The sequence below is a fragment of the Oncorhynchus kisutch genome, linkage group LG2 (assembly GCF_002021735.2).
Source record: "Oncorhynchus kisutch isolate 150728-3 linkage group LG2, Okis_V2, whole genome shotgun sequence".
In the NCBI taxonomy this organism is placed as follows: Eukaryota; Metazoa; Chordata; class Actinopteri; order Salmoniformes; family Salmonidae; genus Oncorhynchus; species Oncorhynchus kisutch.
The window spans coordinates 62,667,797-62,692,460 of NC_034175.2; the positions used below are offsets into that span (position 1 = coordinate 62,667,797).

General features: G+C 47.2%; 1 protein-coding gene across 1 annotated transcript in view; it reads left to right on the top strand.

The window, feature by feature from the left end:
* Nucleotides 1-24,664, top strand: part of LOC109882183 (cholecystokinin receptor) — a 143,992-nt gene that overhangs the window by 31,625 nt on the left and 87,703 nt on the right. The window lies entirely within an intron of this gene.

The window sequence follows — 24,664 nt, forward strand, 5'->3', positions numbered from 1 at the left end:
AGGTAGGACAGGGAAACAGAGTGAGAGGTAGAGTAGACTGTAGGTATGGCAGGGAAACATAGTGAGAGGTAGAGTAGACTGTATGGTATGACAGGGAAACAGAGTGAGGGGTAGAGTAGACTGTAGGTATGACAGGGAAAACAGAGTGAGGGGGTAGAGTAGTATGATAGGGGACAGAGTGAGAGGAGAGCAGACTGTATTTTTGACAGGGGGACAGCGTGAGGGGTTAGAGTCGTATGAAAGGGGAACAGTGTGAGATTTAGAGAGACTGTATGTTTGACAGGGGACAGAGGTGAGGGGTTAGAGTAGTATGATGGGGAACAGAGTGAGGGGTAGAGTAGTATGATAGGGGAACAAAGTGAGGGGTAGAGTAGTATGATAGGGGAACAAAGTGAGGGGTAGAGTAGTATGATAGGGGAACAGAGTGAGGGGTAGAGTAGACTGTATGTATGACAGGAAACAGAGTGAGAGGTAGAGTAGACTGTAGGTATGACAGGGAACAGAGTGAGGGTAGAGTAGACTGTAGGTATGACAGGGAAACAAAGAGGGGTAGAGTAGTATGAAAGGGGAACAGAGTGAGGGGTAGAGTAGTATGATAGGGGAACAGAGTGAGGGTAGAGTAGACTGTAGGTATGACAGTCATACAGAGTGAGAGGTAGAGTAGACTGTAGGTATGACAGGGAACAGAGTGAGAGGTAGAGCAGACTGTATTTATGACAGGGGGACAGAGTGAGGGGTAGAGTCGTATGAAAGGGGAACAGTGTGAGATTTAGAGTAGACTGTATGTTTGACAGGGGAACAGAGTGAGGGGTAGAGTAGTATGATAGGGGAACAGAGTGAGGGGTAGAGTAGTATGATAGGGGGAGAGAGTGAGGGGGTAGAGTAGTATGATAGGGGAACAGAGTGAGGGGTAGAGTAGTATGATAGGGGAACAGAGTGAGTGGTAGAGTAGTATGATAGGGGAACAAAGTGAGGGGTGGAGTAGTATGATAGGGGAACAGAGTGAGGGGAAGAGTAGTATGATAGGGGAACAGAGTGAGGTGTAGATTAGACTGTATGTATGACAGGGAAACAGAGTGAGAGGTAGAGTAGACTGTAGGTATGACAGGGAAACAGAGTGAGAGGTAGAGTAGACTGTATGTATGACAGGGAAACAGAGTGAGAGGTAGAGTAGACTGTAGGTATGACAGGGAAACAGAGTGAGAGGTAGAGTAGACTGTAGGTATGACAGTGAAACAGAGTGAGAGGTAGAGTAGTATGATAGGGGAACAGAGTGAGGGGTAGAGTAGACTGTAGGTATGACAGGGAAACAGAGTGAGAGGTAGAGTAGTATGATAGGGGAACAGAGTGAGGGGTAGAGTAGACTGTATGTATGACAGGGAAACAGAGTGAGAGGTAGAGTAGACTGTAGGTATGACAGGCATACAGATTGAGGGTTGGAGTAGACTGTAGGTATGACAGGGAAACAGAGTGAGGGGTAGAGTAGACTGTAGGTATGACAGGGAAACAGAGTGACAGGGGAACAGAGTGAGGGGTAGAGTAGACTGTAGGTATGACAGGGAAACAGAGTGAGAGGTAGAGTAGTAGATAGGGGGGGAGAGAGTGAGGGGTAGAGTAGTATGATAGGGGAACAAAGTGAGGGGTAAAGTAGTATGATAGGGGAACAGAGTGAGGGGAGAGTAGACTGTAGGTATGACAGGGAAACAGAGTGAGAGGTAGAGTAGACTGTAGGTATGGCAGGGAAACATAGTGAGAGGTAGAGTAGACTGTAGGTATGACAGGGAAACAGAGTGAGGGGTAGAGTAGACTGTAGGTATGACAGGGAAACAGAGTGAGGGGTAGAGTAGACTGTAGGTATGACAGGGAAACAGAGTGAGGGTAGAGTAGACTGTAGGTATGACAGGGAAACAGAGTGAGGGGTAGAGTAGACTGTATGTATGACAGGGGAACAGAGTGAGGGGTAGAGTAGTATGATAGGGGAACAAAGTGAGGGGTAGAGTAGTATGATAGGGGAACAGAGTGAGGGGTAGAGTAGAATGAAAGGGGAACAGAGTGAGGGGTAGAGTAGAATGAAAGGGGAACAGAGTGAGGGGTAGAGTAGTATGATAGGGGAACAGAGTGAGGGGTAGAGTAGACTGTATGTATGACATGGGAAACAGAGTGAGAGGTAGAGTAGACTGTAGGTATGACAGGGAAACAGAGTGAGAGGTAGAGTAGACTGTATGTATGACAGGGAAACAGAGTGAGAGGTAGAGTAGACTGTAGGTATGACAGGGAAACAGAGTGAGAGGTAGAGTAGACTGTATGTATGACAGGTAAACCGAGTGAGAGGTAGAGTAGACTGTAGCTATGACAGGGAAACAGAGTGAGAGGTAGAGCAGACTGTATTTATGACAGGGGGACAGCGTGAGGGGTAGAGTCGTATGAAAGGGGAACAGTGTGAGATTTAGAGTAGACTGTATGTTTGACAGGGGAACAGAGTGAGGGGTAGAGTAGTACGATAGGGGAACAGAGTGAGGGGTAGAGTAGTATGATAGGGGAACAAAGTGAGGGGTAGAGTAGTATGATAGGGGAACAAAGTGAGGGGTGGAGTAGTATGATAGTGGAACAGAGTGATGGGTAGAGTAGAATGAAAGGGGAACAGAGTGAGGGGTAGAGTAGTATGATAGGGGAACAGAGTGAGGGGTAGAGTAGACTGTATGTATGACAGGGAAACAGAGTGAGGGGTAGAGTAGACTGTAGGTATGACAGGGAAACAGAGTGAGAGGTAGAGTAGACTGTAGGTATGACAGGGGAACAGAGTGAGGGGTAGAGTAGACTGTATGTATGACAGGGAAACAGAGTGAGAGGTAGAGTAGACTGTAGGTATGACAGGGAACAGAGTGAGGGGTAGAGTAGACTGTAGGTATGACAGGGAAACAAGTGAGGGGTAGAGTAGTATGATAGGGGAACAGAGTGAGGGGTAGAGTAGACTGTAGGTATGACAGTCATACAGAGTGAGAGGTAGAGTAGACTGTAGGTATGACAGGGAAACAGAGTGAGAGGTAGAGCAGACTGTATTTATGACAGGGGGACAGAGTGAGGGGTAGAGTCGTATGATAGGGGAACAAAGTGAGGGGTAGAGTAGTATGATAGGGGAACAGAGTGAGGGGTAGAGTAGACTGTAGGTATGACAGGGAAACAGAGTGAGAGGTAGAGTAGACTGTAGGTATGGCAGGGAAACATAGTGAGAGGTAGAGTAGACTGTAGGTATGACAGGAAACAGAGTGAGAGGTAGAGTAGACTGTAGGTATGACAGGAAACGAGTGAGGTAGAGTAGACTGTAGGTATGACAGGGAACAGAGTGAGGGGTAGAGTAGACTGTAGGTATGACAGGGAACCAGAGTGAGGGTAGAGTAGACTGTATGTATGACAGGGAACAGAGTGAGGGTAGAGTAGTATGATAGGGGAACAAAGTGAGGGGTAGAGTAGTATGATAGGGGAACAGAGTGAGGGGGAGTAGAATGAAGGGGAACAGAGTGAGGGGTAGAGTAGAATGAAAGGGGAACAGAGTGAGGGGTAGAGTAGTATGATAGGGGAACAGAGTGAGGGGTAGAGTAGACTGTATGTATGACAGGGAAACAGAGTGAGAGGTAGAGTAGACTGTAGGTATGACAGGGAAACAGAGTGAGAGGTAGAGTAGACTGTATGTATGACAGGGAAACAGAGTGAGAGGTAGAGTAGACTGTAGGTATGACAGGGAAACAGAGTGAGAGGTAGAGTAGACTGTATGTATGACAGGTAAACCGAGTGAGAGGTAGAGTAGACTGTAGCTATGACAGGGAAACAGAGTGAGAGGTAGAGCAGACTGTATTTATGACAGGGGGACAGCGTGAGGGGTAGAGTCGTATGAAAGGGGAACAGTGTGAGATTTAGAGTAGACTGTATGTTTGACAGGGGAACAGAGTGAGGGGTAGAGTAGTACGATAGGGGAACAGAGTGAGGGGTAGAGTAGTATGATAGGGGAACAAAGTGAGGGGTAGAGTAGTATGATAGTGGAACAGAGTGAGGGGTAGAGTAGTATGATAGGGGAACAGAGTGAGGGGTAGAGTAGACTGTATTATGACAGGGACAGAGTGAGGGGTAGAGTAGACTGTAGGTATGACAGGGAAACAGAGTGAGAGGTAGAGTAGACTGTAGGTATGACAGGGGAAAAGAGTGAGGGGTAGAGTAACTGTTATGTATGACAGGGAAACAGAGTGAGGGGTAGAGTAGACTGTATTTATGACAGGGGGACAGAGTGAGGGGTAGAGTCGTATGATAGGGGAACAAAGTGAGGGGTAGAGTAGTATGATAGGGGAACAGAGTGAGGGGTAGAGTAGACTGTAGGTATGACAGGGAAACAGAGTGAGAGGTAGAGTAGACTGTAGGTATGACAGGGAAACATAGTGAGAGGTAGAGTAGACTGTAGGTATGACAGGGAACAGAGTGAGGGGTAGAGTAGACTGTAGGTATGACAGGGAAACAGAGTGAGGGGTAGTGTAGACTGTAGGTATGACAGGGAAACAGAGTGAGGGGTAGAGTAGACTGTAGGTATGACAGGGAAACAGAGTGAGGGGTAGAGTAGACTGTATGTATGACAGGGAACAGAGTGAGGGGTAGAGTAGTATGATAGGGGAACAAAGTGAGGGTAGAGTAGTATGATTAGAGGGGAACAGAGTGAGGGGTAGAGTAGACTGAAGGGGAACAGAGTGAGGGGTAGAGTAGAATGAAAGGGGAACAGAGTGAGGGGTAGAGTAGTATGATAGGGGAACAGAGTGAGGGGTAGAGTAGACTTTATGTATGACATGGGAAACAGAGTGAGAGGTAGAGTAGACTGTAGGTATGACAGGAACAGAGTGAGAGGTAGAGTAGACTGTATGTAGACAGGAACAGAGTGAGAGGTAGAGTAGACTGTAGGTATGACTGGAAACAGAGTGAGAGGTAGAGTAGACTGTATGTATGACAGGTAAACCGAGTGAGAGGTAGAGTAGACTGTAGCTATGACAGGGAAACAGAGTGAGAGGTAGAGCAGACTGTATTTATGACAGGGGGACAGCGTGAGGGGTAGAGTCGTATGAAAGGCGAACAGTGTGAGATTTAGAGTAGACTGTATGTTTGACAGGGGAACAGAGTGAGGGGTAGAGTAGTACGATAGGGGAACAGAGTGAGGGGTAGAGTAGTATGATAGGGGAACAAAGTGAGGGGTAGAGTAGTATGATAGGGGAACAAAGTGAGGGGTATAGAGTAGTATGATAGTGGAACAGAGTGAGGGGTAGAGTAGAATGAAAGGGGAACAGAGTGAGGGGTAGAGTAGTATGATAGGGGAACAGAGTGAGGGGTAGAGTAGACTGTATGTATGACAGGGAAACAGAGTGAGGGGTAGAGTAGACTGTAGGTATGACAGGGAAACAGAGTGAGAGGTAGAGTAACCTGTAGGTATGAAGGGGAACAGAGTGAGGGGTAAGTAACTGTATGTATGACAGGGAAACAGAGTGAGAGGTAGAGTAGACTGTAGGTATGACGGGAACAGAGTGAGGGGTAGAGTAGACTGTAGGTATGACAGGGAAACAGAGTGAGGGGTAGAGTAGACTGTAGGTTTGACAGGGAAACAGAGTGAGAGGTAGAGTAGACTGTAGGTATGACAGGGGAACAGAGTGAGGGGTAGAGTAGACTGTATGTATGACAGGGAAACAGAGTGAGAGGTAGAGTAGACTGTAGGTATGACAGGGAACAGAGTGAGGGGTAGAGTAGACTGTAGGTATGACAGGGGAACAAAGTGAGGGGTAGAGTAGTATGAAAGGGGAACAGAGTGAGGGGTAGAGTAGTAGTGATAGGGGAACAGAGTGAGGGGTAGAGTAGACTGTGAGGTATGACAGTCATACAGAGTGAGAGGTAGAGTAGACTGTAGGTATGACAGGGAAACAGAGTGAGAGGTAGAGCAGACTGTATTTATGACAGGGGGACAGAGTGGGGGTAGAGTCCGTATGAAAGGGGAACAGTGTGAGATTTAGAGTAGACTGTATGTTTGACAGGGGAACAGAGTGAGGGGTAGAGTAGTATGATAGGGGAAACAGAGTGAGGGTAGAGTAGTATGATAGGGGAGAGAGTGAGGGGTAGAGAGTATGATAGGGGAACAGAGTGAGGGGTAGAGTAGTATGATAGGGAACAGAGTGAGGGGTAGAGTAGTATGATAGGGGAACAAAGTGAGGGGGGAGTAGTATGATAGGGAACAGAGTGAGGGTAAGAGTCGTATGATAGGGGAACACAGTGGAGGTGTAGATTAGACTGTATGTAATGACAGGGAAACAGAGTGAGAGGTAGAGGTAGACTGTAGGTATGACAGGGAAAACAGAGTGAGAGGTAGAGTAGACTGTATGTATGACAGGAACAGAGTGAGAGGTAGAGTAGACTGTATTTATGACAGGGAAACAGAGTGAGGGGTAGAGTAGACTGTAGGTATGACAGGGAAACAGAGTGAGAGGTAGAGTAGACTGTAGGTATGACAGGGAAACAGAGTGAGAGGTAGAGTAGACTGTTTTATGACAGGGAAACAGAGTGAGGGGTAGAGTAGTATGACAGGGGAACAGAGTGAGAGGTAGAGTAGACTGTATGTATGACAGGGGAACAGAGTGAGGGGTAGAGTAGTATGATAACAGGGGAACAGAGTGAGGGGTAGAGTAGTATGATAGGGGAAAGAGTGAGGGGTAGAGTGTATGATAGGGAAACAGAGTGAGGGGTAGAGTAGACTGTAGGTATGACAGGGAAACAGAGTGAGGGGTAGAGTAGTAGAATAGGGGAACAGAGTGAGGGGTAGAGTAGACTGTATGTATGACAGGGAAACAGAGTGAGAGGTAGAGTAGAGTAGGGTATGACAGGGAAACAGAGTGAGGGTAGAGTAGACTGTAGGTATGACAGGGAAACAGAGTGAGGGTAGAGTAGACTGTAGGTATGACAGGGAAACAGAGTGAGAGGTAGAGTAGTATGACAGGGGAACAGAGTGAGGGGTAGAGTAGACTGTAGGTATGACAGGGAAACAGAGTGAGGGTAGAGTAGTATGATAGGGGGAAAGAGTGAGGGGTAGAGTAGTATGACAGGGGAAACAGAGTGAGGGTAGAGTAGTATGACAGGGAACAGAGTGAGGGGTAGAGTAGACTGTAGGTATGACAGGGGAAACAGAGTGAGGGTAGAGTAGACTGTAGGTATGACAGGGAAACAGAGTGAGAGGTAGTAGACTGTAGGTATGACAGGGAAACAGAGTGAGGGGTAGAGTAGACTGTAGGTATGACAGGGAAACAGAGTGAGGGGTAGAGTAGACTGTAGGTATGACAGGGAAACAGAGTGAGGGTAGAGTAGACTGTAGGTATGACAGGGGAAACAGAGTGAGGGGTAGAGTAGACTGTAGGTATGACAGGGAAACAGAGTGAGAGGTAGAGTAGACTGTAGGTATGACAGGGAAACAGAGTGAGGGGTAGAGTAGACTGTATGTATGACAGGGAAACAGAGTGAGGGTAGAGTAGATGAAAGGGGAACAGAGTGAGGGTAGAGTAGTATGATAGGGGAACAGAGTGAGGTAGAGTAGACTGTAGGTATGACAGGGAAACAGAGTGAGAGGTAGAGTAGACTGTAGGTATGACAGGGAAACAGAGTGAGGGTAGAGTAGACTGTAGTATGACAGGGAAACAGAGTGAGGGGGAGTAGTAGACAGGGTAAACAAGTGAGAAGGTAGAGTAGACTGTAGGTATGACAGGGGAACAGAGTGAGGGGTAGAGTAGACTGTAGGTATGACAGGGGAACAGAGTGAGGGGTAGAGTAGACTGTAGGTATGACAGGGAAACAGAGTGAGAGGTAGAGTAGACTGTAGGTATGACAGGGGAACAGAGTGAGGGGTAGAGTAGACTGTAGGTATGACAGGGAAACAGAGTGAGAGGTAGAGTAGACTGTAGGTATGACAGGGAAACAGAGTGAGAGGTAGAGTAGACTGTAGGTATGACAGGAAACAGAGTGAGGGTAGAGTAGACTGTAGTATGACAGGGAAACAGAGTGAGGGGTAGAGTAGACTGTAGGTATGACAGGGAAACAGAGTGAGGGGTAGAGTAGACTGTAGGTATGACAGGGAAACAGAGTGAGGGGTAGAGTAGACTGTAGGTATGACAGGGAAACAGAGTGAGGGGTAGAGTAGACTGTAGGTATGACAGGGAAACAGAGTGAGGGTAGAGTAAAGTATGAACAGGGGAACAGAGTGAGGGTAGAGTAGGTAGAACAGGGGAACAGAGTGAGGGTAGAGTAGAATGACAGGGGAACAGAGTGAGGGGTAGAGTAGATGAAGGGGAACAGAGTGAGGGGTAGAGTAGTATGACAGGGAACAGAGTGAGGGTAGAGTAGACTGTAGGTATGACAGGGAAACAGAGTGAGAGGTAGAGTAGACTGTAGATGACAGGGAAACAGAGTGAGAGGTAGAGTAGACTGTAGGTATGACAGGGAAACAGAGTGAGGGGTAGAGTAGACTGTAGGTATGACAGGGAAACAGAGTGAGAGGTAGAGTAGACTGTAGTATGACAGGGAAACAGAGTGAGGGGTAGAGTAGACTGTATGTATGACAGGGAAACAGAGTGAGGGGTAGAGTAGACTGTAGGTATGACAGAAACAGAGTGAGAGGTAGAGTAGACTGTAGGTATGACAGGGAAACAGAGTGAGGGGTAGAGTAGACTGTAGGTTGTGACAGGGAAACAGAGTGAGAGGTAGAGTAGACTGTAGGTATGACAGGGAAACAGAGTGAGGGTAGAGTAGACTGTAGGTATGACAGGAAACAGAGTGAGGGGTAGAGTAGACTGTAGGTATGACAGGGAAACAGAGTGAGGGGTAGAGTAGACTGTAGGTATGACAGGGAAACAGAGTGAGGGGTAGAGTAGACTGTAGGTATGACAGGGGACAGAGTGAGGGGTAGAGTAGACTGTAGTATGACAGGGAAACAGAGTGAGGGTAGAGTAGACTGTAGGTATGACAGGGAAACAGAGTGAGAGGTAGAGTAGACTGTAGGTATGACAGGGAAACAGAGTGAGGGGTAGAGTAGACTGTAGTATGACAGGGAACAGAGTGAGGGGTAGAGTAGTATGACAGGGGAACAGAGTGAGGGGTAGAGTAGTATGATAGGGGAACAGAGTGAGGGGTAGAGTAGACTGTAGGTATGACAGGGAAACAGAGTGAGAGGTAGAGTAGACTGTAGGTATGACAGGGAAACAGAGTGAGGGGTAGAGTAGACTGTAGGTATGACAGGGAAACAGAGTGAGGGTAGAGTAGACTGTAGGTATGACAGGGAAACAGAGTGAGGGTAGAGTAGACTGTAGGTATGACAGGGAAACAGAGTGAGGGTAGAGTAGACTGTAGGTATGACAGGAAACAGAGTGAGAGGTAGAGTAGACTGTAGTATGACAGGGAAACAGAGTGAGGGTAGAGTAGACTGTAGTATGACAGGGAACAGAGTGAGAGGTAGAGTAGACTGTAGGTATGACAGGAAACAGAGTGAGGGGTAGAGTAGACTGTAGGTATGACAGGGAAACAGAGTGAGAGGTAGAGTAGACTGTAGGTATGACAGGGAAACAGAGTGAGGGGTAGAGTAGACTGTAGTATGACAGGGAAACAGAGTGAGAGGTAGAGTAGACTGTAGGTATGACAGGGAAACAGAGTGAGGGGTAGAGTAGACTGTAGGTATGACAGGGAAACAGAGTGAGGGGTAGAGTAGACTGTAGTATGACAGGGAAACAGAGTGAGGGGTAGAGTAGACTGTAGGTATGACAGGGAAACAGAGTGAGAGGTAGAGTAGACTGTAGTATGACAGGGAAACAGAGTGAGGGTAGAGTAGACTGTAGTATGACAGGGAAACAGAGTGAGAGGTAGAGTAGACTGTAGGTATGACAGGGAAACAGAGTGAGGGTAGAGTAGACTGTATGTATGACAGGGAAAGAGTGAGAGGTAGAGTAGACTGTATGTATGACAGGAAACAGAGTGAGAGGTAGAGTAGACTGTAGTGTATGACAGGGAAACAGAGTGAGAGGTAGAGTAGACTGTATGTATGACAGGGAAACAGAGTGAGGGTAGAGTAGTAAATGAGGGAAACAGAGTGAGGGGTAGAGTAGACTGTAGTATGACAGGGAAACAGAGTGAGGGGTAGAGTAGACTGTAGGTATGACAGGGAAACAGAGTGAGGGTAGAGTAGACTGTAGGTATGACAGGAAACAGAGTGAGGGGTAGAGTAGACTGTAGGTATGACAGGGAAACAGAGTGAGGGGTAGAGTAGACTGTAGGTATGACAGGGAAACAGAGTGAGAGGTAGAGTAGACTGTAGTATGACAGGGGAACAGAGTGAGGGTAGAGTAGACTGTAGGTATGACAGGGAACAGAGTGAGGGGTAGAGTAGACTGTAGGTATGACAGGGAAACAGAGTGAGAGGTAGAGTAGACTGTAGGTATGACAGGGAAACAGAGTGAGGGGTAGAGTAGACTGTATGTATGACAGGGAACAGAGTGAGGGGTAGAGTAGTATGAAAGGGAAACAGAGTGAGGGTAGAGTAGTAATATAGGGGAACAGAGTGAGGGGTAGAGTAGACTGTAGGTATGACAGGGAAACAGAGTGAAGGTAGAGTAGACTGTAGGTATGACAGGGAAACAGAGTGAGGGGTAGAGTAGACTGTAGGTATGACAGGGAAACAGAGTGAGAGGTAGAGTAGACTGTAGGTATGACAGGGAACAGAGTGAGGGTAGAGTAGACTGTAGGTATGACAGGAAACAGAGTGAGAGGTAGAGTAGACTGTATGTATGACAGGGAAACAGAGTGAGGGTGAGTAGTATAATGACAGGGAAACAGAGTGAGGGGTAGAGTAGACTGTAGGTATGACAGGGAACAGAGTGAGAGGTAGAGTAGACTGTAGGTATGACAGGGAAACAGAGTGAGGGGTAGAGTAGACTGTAGGTATGACAGGGAAACAGAGTGAGGGTAGAGTAGACTGTAGTATGACAGGAAACAGAGTGAGGGTAGAGTAGACTGTAGGTATGACAGGGAAACAGAGTGAGAGGTAGAGTAGTATGACAGGGGAACAGAGTGAGGGGTAGAGTAGTATGACAGGGGAACAGAGTGAGGGGTAGAGTGTATGACAGGGAAACAGAGTGAGGTAGAGTAGTATGACAGGGGAAACAGAGTGAGGGTAGAGTAGACTGAAGGGGAACAGAGTGAGGGGTAGAGTAGACTGTATTGATAAGGGAAACAGAGTGAGGGTAGAGTAGACTGTAGTATGACAGGGAAACAGAGTGAGAGGTAGAGTAGACTGTAGGTATGACAGGGAAACAGAGTGAGGTAGAGTAGACTGTATGTATGACAGGGAAACAGAGTGAGGGGTAGAGTAGACTGTAGGTATGACAGGGAAACAGAGTGAGGTAGAGTAGACTGTAGTATGACAGGGAAACAGAGTGAGGGGTAGAGTAGACTGTAGGTATGACAGGGAAACAGAGTGAGGGGTAGAGTAGACTGTAGGTATGACAGGGAAACAGAGTGTGGGGTAGAGTAGACTGTAGGTATGACAGGAAACAGAGTGAGGGGTAGAGTAGACTGTAGGTATGACAGGGAAACAGAGTGAGGGGTAGAGTAGACTGTAGGTATGACAGGGAAACAGAGTGAGGGGTAGAGTAGACTGTAGGTATGACAGGAAACAGAGTGAGGGGTAGAGTAGACTGTAGGTATGACAGGGAAACAGAGTGAGGGTAGAGTAGACTGTAGGTATGACAGGGAAACAGAGTGAGGGGTAGAGTAGACTGTAGGTATGACAGGGAAACAGTGAGAGGTAGAGTAGACTGTAGTATGACAGGGAAACAGAGTGAGGGGTAGAGTAGACTGTAGGTATGACAGGGAAACAGAGTGAGGGGTAGAGTAGACTGTAGGTATGACAGGGAAACAGAGTGAGAGGTAGAGTAGACTGTAGGTATGACAGGGAAACAGAGTGAGGGGTAGAGTAGACTGTAGGTATGACAGGGAAACAGAGTGAGGGTAGAGTAGTATGAACAGGGGAAACAGAGTGAGGGGTAGAGTTAGTATGACAGGGGAACAGAGTGAGGGTAGAGTAGACTGTAGGTATGACAGGCAAACAGAGTGAGAGGTAGAGTAGACTGTAGGTATGACAGGGAAACAGAGTGAGGGGTAGAGTAGACTGTATGTATGACAGGGAACAGAGTGAGAGGTAGAGTAGACTGTAGGTATGACAGGGAAACAGAGTGAGAGGTAGAGTAGACTGTAGGTATGACAGGGAAACAGAGTGAGGGGTAGAGTAGTATGACAGGGAAACAGAGTGAGAGGGTAGAGTAGACTGTAGGTATGACAGGGAAACAGAGTGAGGGGTAGAGTAGACTGTAGGTATGACAGGGAACAGAGTGAGGGGTAGAGTAGACTGTAGGTATGACAGGTAACAGAGTGAGGGTTGAGTAGACTGTAGGTATGACAGGGAACAGAGTGAGGGTAGAGTAGACTGTAGGTATGACAGGGAAACAGAGTGAGGGGTAGAGTAGACTGTATGTATGACAGGGAAACAGAGTGAGGGGTAGAGTAGACTGTAGGTATGACAGGGAAACAGAGTGAGAGGTAGAGTAGACTGTAGTATGACAGGGAAACAGAGTGAGGGTAGAGTAGACTGTAGGTATGACAGGGAAACAGAGTGAGAGGTAGAGTAGACTGTATGTATGACAGGGAAACAGAGTGAGGGTAGAGTAGACTGTAGGTATGACAGGGAAACAGAGTGAGAGGTAGAGTAGACTGTAGGTATGACAGGGAAACAGAGTGAGGGTAGAGTAGACTGTAGGTATGACAGGGAAACAGAGTGAGAGGTAGAGTAGACTGTAGTATGACAGGGAAACAGAGTGAGGGGTAGAGTAGACTAGTATGACAGGGAAACAGAGTGAGAGGTAGAGTAGACTGTAGGTATGACAGGGAAACAGAGTGAGGGTAGAGTAGACTGTAGGTATGACAGGGAAACAGAGTGAGAGGTAGAGTAGACTGTAGGTATGACAGGGAAACAGAGTGAGAGTAGAGTAGACTGTAGGTATGACAGGGAAACAGAGTGAGGGGTAGAGTAGACTGTAGTATGACAGGGAAACAGAGTGAGGGGTAGAGTAGACTGTAGTATGACAGGGAAACAGAGTGAGGGTAGAGTAGACTGTAGGTATGACAGGAAAACAGAGTGAGAGGTAGAGTAGACTGTATGGTATGACAGGGAAACAGAGTGAGGGGTAGAGTAGACTGTAGGTATGACAGGGAAAGAGTGAGAGGTAGAGTAAACTGTATGTATGACAGGGAAACAGAGTGAGGGTTAGAGTAGTATGACAGGGAAACAGAGTGAGGGGTAGAGTAGACTGTAGGTATGACAGGAAACAGAGTGAGGGGTAGAGTAGACTGTAGGTATGACAGGGAAACAGAGTGAGAGGTAGAGTAGACTGTAGGTATGACAGGGAAACAGAGTGAGGGGTAGAGTAGACTGTATGTATGACAGGGAAACAGAGTGAGGGGTAGAGTAGACTGTAGGTATGACAGGGAAACAGAGTGAGAGGTAGAGTAGACTGTAGGTATGACAGGGGAACAGAGTGAGGGGTAGAGTAGACTGTAGGTATGACAGGGGAACAGAGTGAGGGGTAGAGTAGACTGTAGGTATGACAGGGAAACAGAGTGAGAGGTAGAGTAGACTGTAGGTATGACAGGGAAACAGAGTGAGGGGTAGAGTAGACTGTATGTATGACAGGGAAACAGAGTGAGGGGTAGAGTAGTATGAAAGGGGAACAGAGTGAGGGGTAGAGTAGTATGATAGGGGAACAGAGTGAGGGGTAGAGTAGACTGTAGGTATGACAGGGAACAGAGTGAGAGGTAGAGTAGACTGTAGGTATGACAGGGAAACAGAGTGAGGGGTAGAGTAGACTGTATGTATGACAGGGAAACAGAGTGAGAGGTAGAGTAGACTGTATGTATGACAGGGAAACAGAGTGAGGGTAGAGTAGACTGTAGGTATGACAGGGAAACAGAGTGAGAGGTAGAGTAAACTGTATGTATGACAGGGAAACAGAGTGAGGGGTAGAGTAGTATGACAGGGAAACAGAGTGAGGGGTAGAGTAGACTGTAGGTATGACAGGGAAACAGAGTGAGGGGTAGAGTAGACTGTAGGTATGACAGGTAAACAGAGTGAGAGGTTGAGTAGACTGTAGGTATGACAGGTAAACAGAGTGAGGGGTAGAGTAGACTGTATGTATGACAGGGAAACAGAGTGAGGGGTAGAGTAGACTGTAGGTATGACAGGGAAACAGAGTGAGAGGTAGAGTAGACTGTAGGTATGACAGGGAACAGAGTGAGGGGTAGAGTAGACTGTAGGTATGACAGGGGAACAGAGTGAGGGGTAGAGTAGACTGTAGGTATGACAGGGAAACAGAGTGAGGGGTAGAGTAGACTGTATGTATGACAGGGAAACAGAGTGAGGGGTAGAGTAGTATGAAAGGGGAACAGAGTGAGGGGTAGAGTAGTATGATAGGGGAACAGAGTGAGGGGTAGAGTAGACTGTAGGTATGACAGGGAAACAGAGTGAGAGGTAGAGTAGACTGTATGTATGACAGGGAAACAGAGTGAGGGTAGAGTAGACTGTAGGTATGACAGGGAAACAGAGTGAGAGGTAGAGTAGACTGTATGTATGACAGGGAAACAGAGTGAGGGTAGAGTAGACTGTAGGTATGACAGGGAAACAGAGTGAGAGGTAGAGTAGACTGTATGTATGACAGGGAAACAGAGTGAGGGTAGAGTAGACTGTAGGTATGACAGGGAAACAGAGTGAGAGGTAGAGTAACTGTATGTATGACAGGGAAACAGAGTGAGGGGTAGAGTAGTATGACAGGGAAACAGAGTGAGGGGTTGAGTAGACTGTAGGTATGACAGGGAAACAGAGTGAGGGGTAGAGTAGACTGTAGGTATGACAGGTAAACAGAGTGAGAGGTAGAGTAGACTGTAGGTATGACAGGGAAACAGAGTGAGGGGTAGAGTAGACTGTATGTATGACAGGGAAACAGAGTGAGGGGTAGAGTAGACTGTAGGTATGACAGGGAAACAGAGTGAGAGGTAGAGTAGACTGTAGGTATGACAGGGGAACAGAGTGAGGGGTAGAGTAGACTGTAGGTATGACAGGGGAACAGAGTGAGGGGTAGAGTAGACTGTAGGTATGACAGGGAAACAGAGTGAGGGGTAGAGTAGACTGTATGTATGACAGGGAAACAGAGTGAGGGGTAGAGTAGTATGAAAGGGGAACAGAGTGAGGGGTAGAGTAGTATGATAGGGGAACAGAGTGAGGGGTAGAGTAGACTGTAGGTATGACAGGCAAACAGAGTGAGAGGTAGAGTAGACTGTAGGTATGACAGGGAAACAGAGTGAGGGGTAGAGTAGACTGTATGTATGACAGGGAAACAGAGTGAGAGGTAGAGTAGACTGTATGTATGACAGGGAAACAGAGTGAGGGTAGAGTAGACTGTAGGTATGACAGGGAAACAGAGTGAGAGGTAGAGTAAACTGTATGTATGACAGGGAAACAGAGTGAGGGGTAGAGTAGTATGACAGGGAAACAGAGTGAGAGGTAGAGTAGACTGTAGGTATGACAGGGGAACAGAGTGAGGGGTAGAGTAGACTGTAGGTATGACAGGGAACAGAGTGAGGGGTAGAGTAGACTGTAGGTATGACAGGTAAACAGAGTGAGAGGTAGAGTAGACTGTAGGTATGACAGGGAACAGAGTGAGGGGTAGAGTAGACTGTAGGTATGACAGGGAAACAGAGTGAGAGGTAGAGTAGACTGTAGGTATGACAGGGAAACAGAGTGAGAGGTAGAGTAGACTGTAGGTATGACAGGGAAACAGAGTGAGGGGTAGAGTAGACTGTAGGTATGACAGGGAAACAGAGTGAGGGGTAGAGTAGACTGTAGGTATGACAGGGAAACAGAGTGAGGGGTAGAGTAGACTGTAGGTATGACAGGGAAACAGAGTGAGGGTAGAGTAGACTGTAGGTATGACAGGGAAACAGAGTGAGAGGTAGAGTAGTATGACAGGGGAAACAGAGTGAGGGGTAGAGTAGACTGTAGGTATGACAGGGAAACAGAGTGAGAGGTAGAGTAGACTGTAGGTATGACAGGGAAACAGAGTGAGGGGTAGAGTAGACTGTAGGTATGACAGGGAAACAGAGTGAGAGGTAGAGTAGACTGTAGGTATGACAGGAAACAGAGTGAGAGGTAGAGTAGACTGTAGGTATGACAGGGAAACAGAGTGAGAGGTAGAGTAGACTGTAGGTATGACAGGGAAACAGAGTGAGGGGTAGAGTAGACTGTAGGTATGACAGGGAAACAGAGTGAGGGGTAGAGTAGACTGTAGGTATGACAGGGAAACAGAGTGAGGGTAGAGTAGACTGTAGGTATGACAGGGAAACAGAGTGAGAGGTAGAGTAGACTGTAGGTATGACAGGGAAACAGAGTGAGGGGTAGAGTAGACTGTAGGTATGACAGGGAAACAGAGTGAGAGGTAGAGTAGACTGTATGTATGACAGGGAAACAGAGTGAGGGGTAGAGTAGACTGTAGGTATGACAGGGAAACAGAGTGAGAGGTAGAGTAGACTGTAGGTATGACAGGGAAACAGAGTGAGGGGTAGAGTAGACTGTAGGTATGACAGGGAAACAGAGTGAGAGGTAGAGTAGACTGTAGGTATGACAGGGAAACAGAGTGAGGGGTAGAGTAGACTGTAGGTATGACAGGGAAACAGAGTGAGAGGTAGAGTAGACTGTAGGTATGACAGGGAAACAGAGTGAGAGGTAGAGTAGACTGTAGGTATGATAGGGGAACAGAGTGAGAGGTAGAGTAGACTGTAGGTATGACAGGGGAACAGAGTGAGGGGTAGAGTAGACTGTAGGTATGACAGGGAAACAGAGTGAGAGGTAGAGTAAACTGTATGTATGACAGGGAAACAGAGTGAGGGGTAGAGTAGTATGACAGGGAAACAGAGTGAGGGGTAGAGTAGACTGTAGGTATGACAGGGAAACAGAGTGAGGGGTAGAGTAGACTGTAGGTATGACAGGAAACAGAGTGAGAGGTAGAGTAGACTGTAGGTATGACAGGGAAACAGAGTGAGGGGTAGAGTAGACTGTATGTATGACAGGGAAACAGAGTGAGGGGTAGAGTAGACTGTAGGTATGACAGGGAAACAGAGTGAGAGGTAGAGTAGACTGTAGGTATGACAGGGGAACAGAGTGAGGGGTAGAGTAGACTGTAGGTATGACAGGGAACAGAGTGAGGGGTAGAGTAGACTGTAGGTATGACAGGGAAACAGAGTGAGGGGTAGAGTAGACTGTATGTATGACAGGGAAACAGAGTGAGGGTAGAGTAGTATGACAGGGGAACAGAGTGAGGGGTAGAGTAGTATGATAGGGGAACAGAGTGAGGGGTAGAGTAGACTGTAGGTATGACAGGGAACAGAGTGAGAGGTAGAGTAGACTGTAGGTATGACAGGGAAACAGAGTGAGGGGTAGAGTAGACTGTATGTATGACAGGGAAACAGAGTGAGAGGTAGAGTAGACTGTATGTATGACAGGGAAACAGAGTGAGGGTAGAGTAGACTGTAGGTATGACAGGGAAACAGAGTGAGAGGTAGAGTAAACTGTATGTATGACAGGGAAACAGAGTGAGGGGTAGAGTAGTATGACAGGGAAACAGAGTGAGAGGTAGAGTAGACTGTAGGTATGACAGGGGAACAGAGTGAGGGGTTGAGTAGACTGTAGGTATGACAGGGGAACAGAGTGAGGGGTAGAGTAGACTGTAGGTATGACAGGTAAACAGAGTGAGAGGTTGAGTAGACTGTAGGTATGACAGGGGAACAGAGTGAGGGGTAGAGTAGACTGTAGGTATGACAGGGAAACAGAGTGAGAGGTAGAGTAGACTGTAGGTATGGCAGGGAAACAGAGTGAGAGGTAGAGTAGACTGTAGGTATGACAGGGAAACAGAGTGAGGGGTAGAGTAGACTGTAGGTATGACAGGGAAACAGAGTGAGGGGTAGAGTAGACTGTAGGTATGACAGGGAAACAGAGTGAGGGGTAGAGTAGACTGTAGGTATGACAGGGAAACAGAGTGAGGGGTAGAGTAGACTGTAGGTATGACAGGGAAACAGAGTGAGAGGTAGAGTAGTATGATAGGGGAACAGAGTGAGGGGTAGAGTAGACTGTAGGTATGACAGGGAAACAGAGTGAGGGGTAGAGTAGTATGATAGGGGAACAAAGTGAGGGGTAGAGTGGTATGAAAGGGGAACAGAGTGAGGGGTAGAGTAGAATGAAAGGGGAACAGAGTGAGGGGTAGAGTAGAATGAAAGGGGAACAGAGTGAGGGGTAGAGTAGTATGATAGGGGAACAGAGTGAGGGGTAGAGTAGACTGTATGTATGACAGGGAAACAGAGTGAGAGGTAGAGTAGACTGTAGGTATGACAGGGAAACAGAGTGAGAGGTAGAGTAGACTGTATGTATGACAGGGAAACAGAGTGAGGGGTAGAGTAGACTGTAGGTATGACAGGGAAACAGAGTGAGAGGTAGAGTAGACTGTAGGTATGACAGGGAAACAGAGTGAGGGGTAGAGTAGACTGTAGGTATGACAGGGAAACAGAGTGAGAGGTAGAGTAGACTGTATGTATGACAGGGAAACAGAGTGAGGGGTAGAGTAGACTGTAGGTATGACAGGGAAACAGAGTGAGGGGTAGAGTAGACTGTATGTATGACAGGGAAACAGAGTGAGGGTAGAGTAGACTGTATGTATGACAGGGAACAGAGTGAGGGGTAGAGTAGACTGTAGGTATGACAGGGAAACAGAGTGAGAGGTAGAGTAGACTGTAGGTATGACAGGGGAACAGAGTGAGGGGTAGAGTAGACTGTAGGTATGACAGGGGAACAGAGTGAGGGGTAGAGTAGACTGTAGGTATGACAGGGAAACAGAGTGAGAGGTAGAGTAGACTGTAGGTATGACAGGGAAACAGAGTGAGGGTAGAGTAGACTGTATGTATGACAGGGAAACAGAGTGAGGGGTAGAGTAGTATGAAAGGGGAACAGAGTGAGGGTAGAGTAGTATGATAGGGGAACAGAGTGAGGGGTAGAGTAGACTGTAGGTATGACAGGCATACAGAGTGAGAGGTAGAGTAGACTGTAGGTATGACAGGGAAACAGAGTGAGGGGTAGAGTAGACTGTATGTATGACAGGGAAACAGAGTGAGAGGTAGAGTAGACTGTATGTATGACAGGGAAACAGAGTGAGGGTAGAGTAGACTGTAGGTATGACAGGGAAACAGAGTGAGAGGTAGAGTAACTGTATGTATGACAGGGAAACAGAGTGAGGGGTAGAGTAGTATGACAGGGAAACAGAGTGAGAGGTAGAGTAGACTGTAGGTATGACAGGGAACAGAGTGAGGGTTGAGTAGACTGTAGGTATGACAGGGGAACAGAGTGAGGGGTAGAGTAGACTGTAGGTATGACAGGTAAACAGAGTGAGAGGTAGAGTAGACTGTAGGTATGACAGGGAACAGAGTGAGGGGTAGAGTAGACTGTAGGTATGACAGGGAAACAGAGTGAGGGTAGAGTAGACTGTATGTATGACAGGGAAACAGAGTGAGGGGTAGAGTAGACTGTAGGTATGACAGGGAAACAGAGTGAGAGGTAGAGTAGACTGTAGGTATGACAGGGAAACAGAGTGAGGGGTAGAGTAGACTGTAGGTATGACAGGGAAACAGAGTGAGAGGTAGAGTAGACTGTATGTATGACAGGGAAACAGAGTGAGGGGTAGAGTAGACTGTAGGTATGACAGGGAAACAGAGTGAGAGGTAGAGTAGACTGTAGGTATGACAGGGAAACAGAGTGAGGGGTAGAGTAGACTGTAGGTATGACAGGGAAACAGAGTGAGAGGTAGAGTAGACGGTAGGTATGACAGGGAAACAGAGTGAGGGGTAGAGTAGACTAGGTATGACAGGGAAACAGAGTGAGAGGTAGAGTAGACTGTAGGTATGACAGGGAAACAGAGTGAGAGGTAGAGTAGACTGTATGTATGACAGGGAAACAGAGTGAGGGGTAGAGTAGACTGTAGGTATGACAGGGAAACAGAGTGAGAGGTAGAGTAGACTGTAGGTATGACAGGGAAACAGAGTGAGAGGTAGAGTAGACTGTATGTATGACAGGGAAACAGAGTGAGGGTAGAGTAGACTGTAGGTATGACAGGGAAACAGAGTGAGAGGTAGAGTAGACTGTAGGTATGACAGGGAAACAGAGTGAGGGTAGAGTAGACTGTAGGTATGACAGGGAAACAGAGTGAGAGGTAGAGTAGACTGTATGTATGACAGGGAAACAGAGTGAGGGGTAGAGTAGACTGTATGTATGACAGGGAAACAGAGTGAGAGGTAGAGTAAACTGTATGTATGACAGGGAAACAGAGTGAGGGTAGAGTAGTATGACAGGGAAACAGAGTGAGGGGTAGAGTAGACTGTAGGTATGACAGGGAAACAGAGTGAGGGGTAGAGTAGACTGTAGGTATGACAGGAAACAGAGTGAGAGGTAGAGTAGACTGTAGGTATGACAGGGAAACAGAGTGAGGGGTAGAGTAGACTGTATGTATGACAGGGAAACAGAGTGAGAGGTAGAGTAGACTGTATGTATGACAGGGAAACAGAGTGAGGGGTAGAGTAGTATGACAGGGAAACAGAGTGAGAGGTAGAGTAGACTGTAGGTATGACAGGGAACAGAGTGAGGGGTAGAGTAGACTGTAGGTATGACAGGGAAACAGAGTGAGGGGTAGAGTAGACTGTAGGTATGACAGGGAAACAGAGTGAGGGGTAGAGTAGACTGTATGTATGACAGGGAAACAGAGTGAGGGGTAGAGTAGACTGTAGGTATGACAGGGAAACAGAGTGAGAGGTAGAGTAGACTGTAGGTATGACAGGGAAACAGAGTGAGGGTAGAGTAGACTGTAGGTATGACAGGGAAACAGAGTGAGAGGTAGAGTAGACTGTAGGTATGACAGGGAAACAGAGTGAGGGGTAGAGTAGACTGTAGGTATGACAGGGAAACAGAGTGAGAGGTAGAGTAGACTGTAGGTATGACAGGGAAACAGAGTGAGAGGTAGAGTAGACTGTATGTATGACAGGAAACAGAGTGAGGGGTAGAGTAGACTGTAGGTATGACAGGGAAACAGAGTGAGAGGTAGAGTAGACTGTAGGTATGACAGGGAAACAGAGTGAGAGGTAGAGTAGACTGTATGTATGACAGGGAAACAGAGTGAGGGGTAGAGTAGACTGTAGGTATGACAGGAAACAGAGTGAGAGGTAGAGTAGACTGTAGGTATGACAGGGAAACAGAGTGAGGGTAGAGTAGACTGTAGGTATGACAGGGAAACAGAGTGAGAGGTAGAGTAGACTGTATGTATGACAGGGAAACAGAGTGAGGGGTAGAGTAGACTGTATGTATGACAGGGAAACAGAGTGAGAGGTAGAGTAGACTGTATGTATGACAGGGAAACAGAGTGAGGGGTAGAGTAGTATGACAGGGAAACAGAGTGAGGGGTTGAGTAGACTGTAGGTATGACAGGGAAACAGAGTGAGGGGTAGAGTAGACTGTAGGTATGACAGGGAAACAGAGTGAGAGGTAGAGTAGACTGTAGGTATGACAGGGAAACAGAGTGAGGGGTAGAGTAGACTGTAGGTATGACAGGGAAACAGAGTGAGGGGTAGAGTAGACTGTATGTATGACAGGGAAACAGAGTGAGGGGTAGAGTAGTATGACAGGTAAACAGAGTGAGAGGTAGAGTAGACTGTAGGTATGACAGGGGAACAGAGTGAGGGGTAGAGTAGACTGTAGGTATGACAGGGAACAGAGTGAGGGGTAGAGTAGACTGTAGGTATGACAGGGAAACAGAGTGAGGGTAGAGTAGACTGTATGTATGACAAGGAAACAGAGTGAGGGGTAGAGTAGACTGTAGGTATGACAGGGAAACAGAGTGAGAGGTAGAGTAGACTGTAGGTATGACAGGGAAACAGAGTGAGGGGTAGAGTAGACTGTAGGTATGACAGGGAAACAGAGTGAGAGGTAGAGTAGACTGTAGGTATGACAGGGAAACAGAGTGAGGGGTAGAGTAGACTAGGTATGACAGGGAAACAGAGTGAGAGGTAGAGTAGACTGTAGGTATGACAGGGAAACAGAGTGAGAGGTAGAGTAGACTGTATGTATGACAGGGAAACAGAGTGAGGGTAGAGTAGACTGTAGGTATGACAGGGAAACAGAGTGAGAGGTAGAGTAGACTGTAGGTATGACAGGGAAACAGAGTGAGAGGTAGAGTAGACTGTATGTATGACAGGGAAACAGAGTGAGGGGTAGAGTAGACTGTAGGTATGACAGGGAAACAGAGTGAGAGGTAGAGTAGACTGTAGGTATGACAGGGAAACAGAGTGAGGGTAGAGTAGACTGTAGGTATGACAGGGAAACAGAGTGAGAGGTAGAGTAGACTGTATGTATGACAGGGAAACAGAGTGAGGGGTAGAGTAGACTGTATGTATGACAGGGAAACAGAGTGAGAGGTAGAGTAGACTGTATGTATGACAGGGAAACAGAGTGAGGGTAGAGTAGTATGACAGGGAAACAGAGTGAGGGGTAGAGTAGACTGTAGGTATGACAGGGAAACAGAGTGAGGGGTAGAGTAGACTGTAGGTATGACAGGAAACAGAGTGAGAGGTAGAGTAGACTGTAGGTATGACAGGGAAACAGAGTGAGGGTAGAGTAGACTGTATGTATGACAGGGAAACAGAGTGAGGGGTAGAGTAGACTGTAGGTATGACAGGGAAACAGAGTGAGAGGTAGAGTAGACTGTAGGTATGACAGGGGAACAGAGTGAGGGTAGAGTAGACTGTAGGTATGACAGGGGAACAGAGTGAGGGTAGAGTAGACTGTAGGTATGACAGGGAAACAGAGTGAGAGGTAGAGTAGACTGTAGGTATGACAGGGAAACAGAGTGAGGGGTAGAGTAGACTGTATGTATGACAGGGAAACAGAGTGAGGAGGTAGAGTAGTATGAAGGGGAACAGAGTGAGGGGTAGAGTAGTATGATAGGGGAACAGAGTGAGGGGTAGAGTAGACTGTAGGTATGACAGGGAAACAGAGTGAGAGGTAGAGTAGACTGTAGGTATGACAGGGAAACAGAGTGAGAGGTAGAGTAGACTGTATGTATGACAGGGAAACAGAGTGAGGGTAGAGTAGACTGTAGGTATGACAGGGAAACAGAGTGAGAGGTAGAGTAGACTGTATGTATGACAGGGAAACAGAGTGAGGGGTAGAGTAGTATGACAGGGAAACAGAGTGAGGGGTAGAGTAGACTGTAGGTATGACAGGGAAACAGAGTGAGGGGTAGAGTAGACTGTAGGTATGACAGGGAAACAGAGTGAGAGGTAGAGTAGACTGTAGGTATGACAGGGAAACAGAGTGAGGGGTAGAGTAGACTGTATGTATGACAGGGAAACAGAGTGAGGGGTAGAGTAGACTGTAGGTATGACAGGGAAACAGAGTGAGAGGTAGAGTAGACTGTAGGTATGATAGGGGAACAGAGTGAGGGGTAGAGTAGACTGTATGTATGACAGGGAAACAGAGTGAGGGTAGAGTAGACTGTAGGTATGACAGGGAAACAGAGTGAGAGGTAGAGTAGACTGTATGTATGACAGGGAAACAGAGTGAGGGTAGAGTAGTATGACAGGGAACAGAGTGAGAGGTAGAGTAGACTGTAGGTATGACAGGGGAACAGAGTGAGGGGTAGAGTAGACTGTAGGTATGACAGGGAACAGAGTGAGGGGTAGAGTAGACTGTAGGTATGACAGGGAAACAGAGTGAGAGGTAGAGTAGACTGTAGGTATGACAGGGGAACAGAGTGAGGGGTAGAGTAGACTGTAGGTATGACAGGGAACAGAGTGAGGGGTAGAGTAGACTGTAGGTATGACAGGGAAACAGAGTGAGGGGTAGAGTAGACTGTATGTATGACAGGGAAACAGAGTGAGGGGTAGAGTAGACTGTAGGTATGACAGGGAAACAGAGTGAGAGGTAGAGTAGACTGTAGGTATGACAGGGAAACAGAGTGAGGGGTAGAGTAGACTGTAGGTATGACAGGGAAACAGAGTGAGAGGTAGAGTAGACTGTATGTATGACAGGGAAACAGAGTGAGGGGTAGAGTAGACTGTATGTATGACAGGGAAACAGAGTGAGGTAGGTAGAGTAGTATGACAGGGGAACAGAGTGAGGGGTAGAGTAGTATGACAGGGAAACAGAGTGAGGGTAGAGTAGACTGTAGGTATGACAGGGAAACAGAGTGAGAGGTAGAGTAGACTGTAGGTATGACAGGGAAACAGAGTGAGAGGTAGAGTAGACTGTAGGTATGACAGGGAAACAGAGTGAGGGGTAGAGTAGACTGTATGTATGACAGGGAAACAGAGTGAGAGGTAGAGTAGACTGTATGTATGACAGGGAAACAGAGTGAGGGTAGAGTAGACTGTAGGTATGACAGGGAACAGAGTGAGAGGTAGAGTAGACTGTATGTATGACAGGGAAACA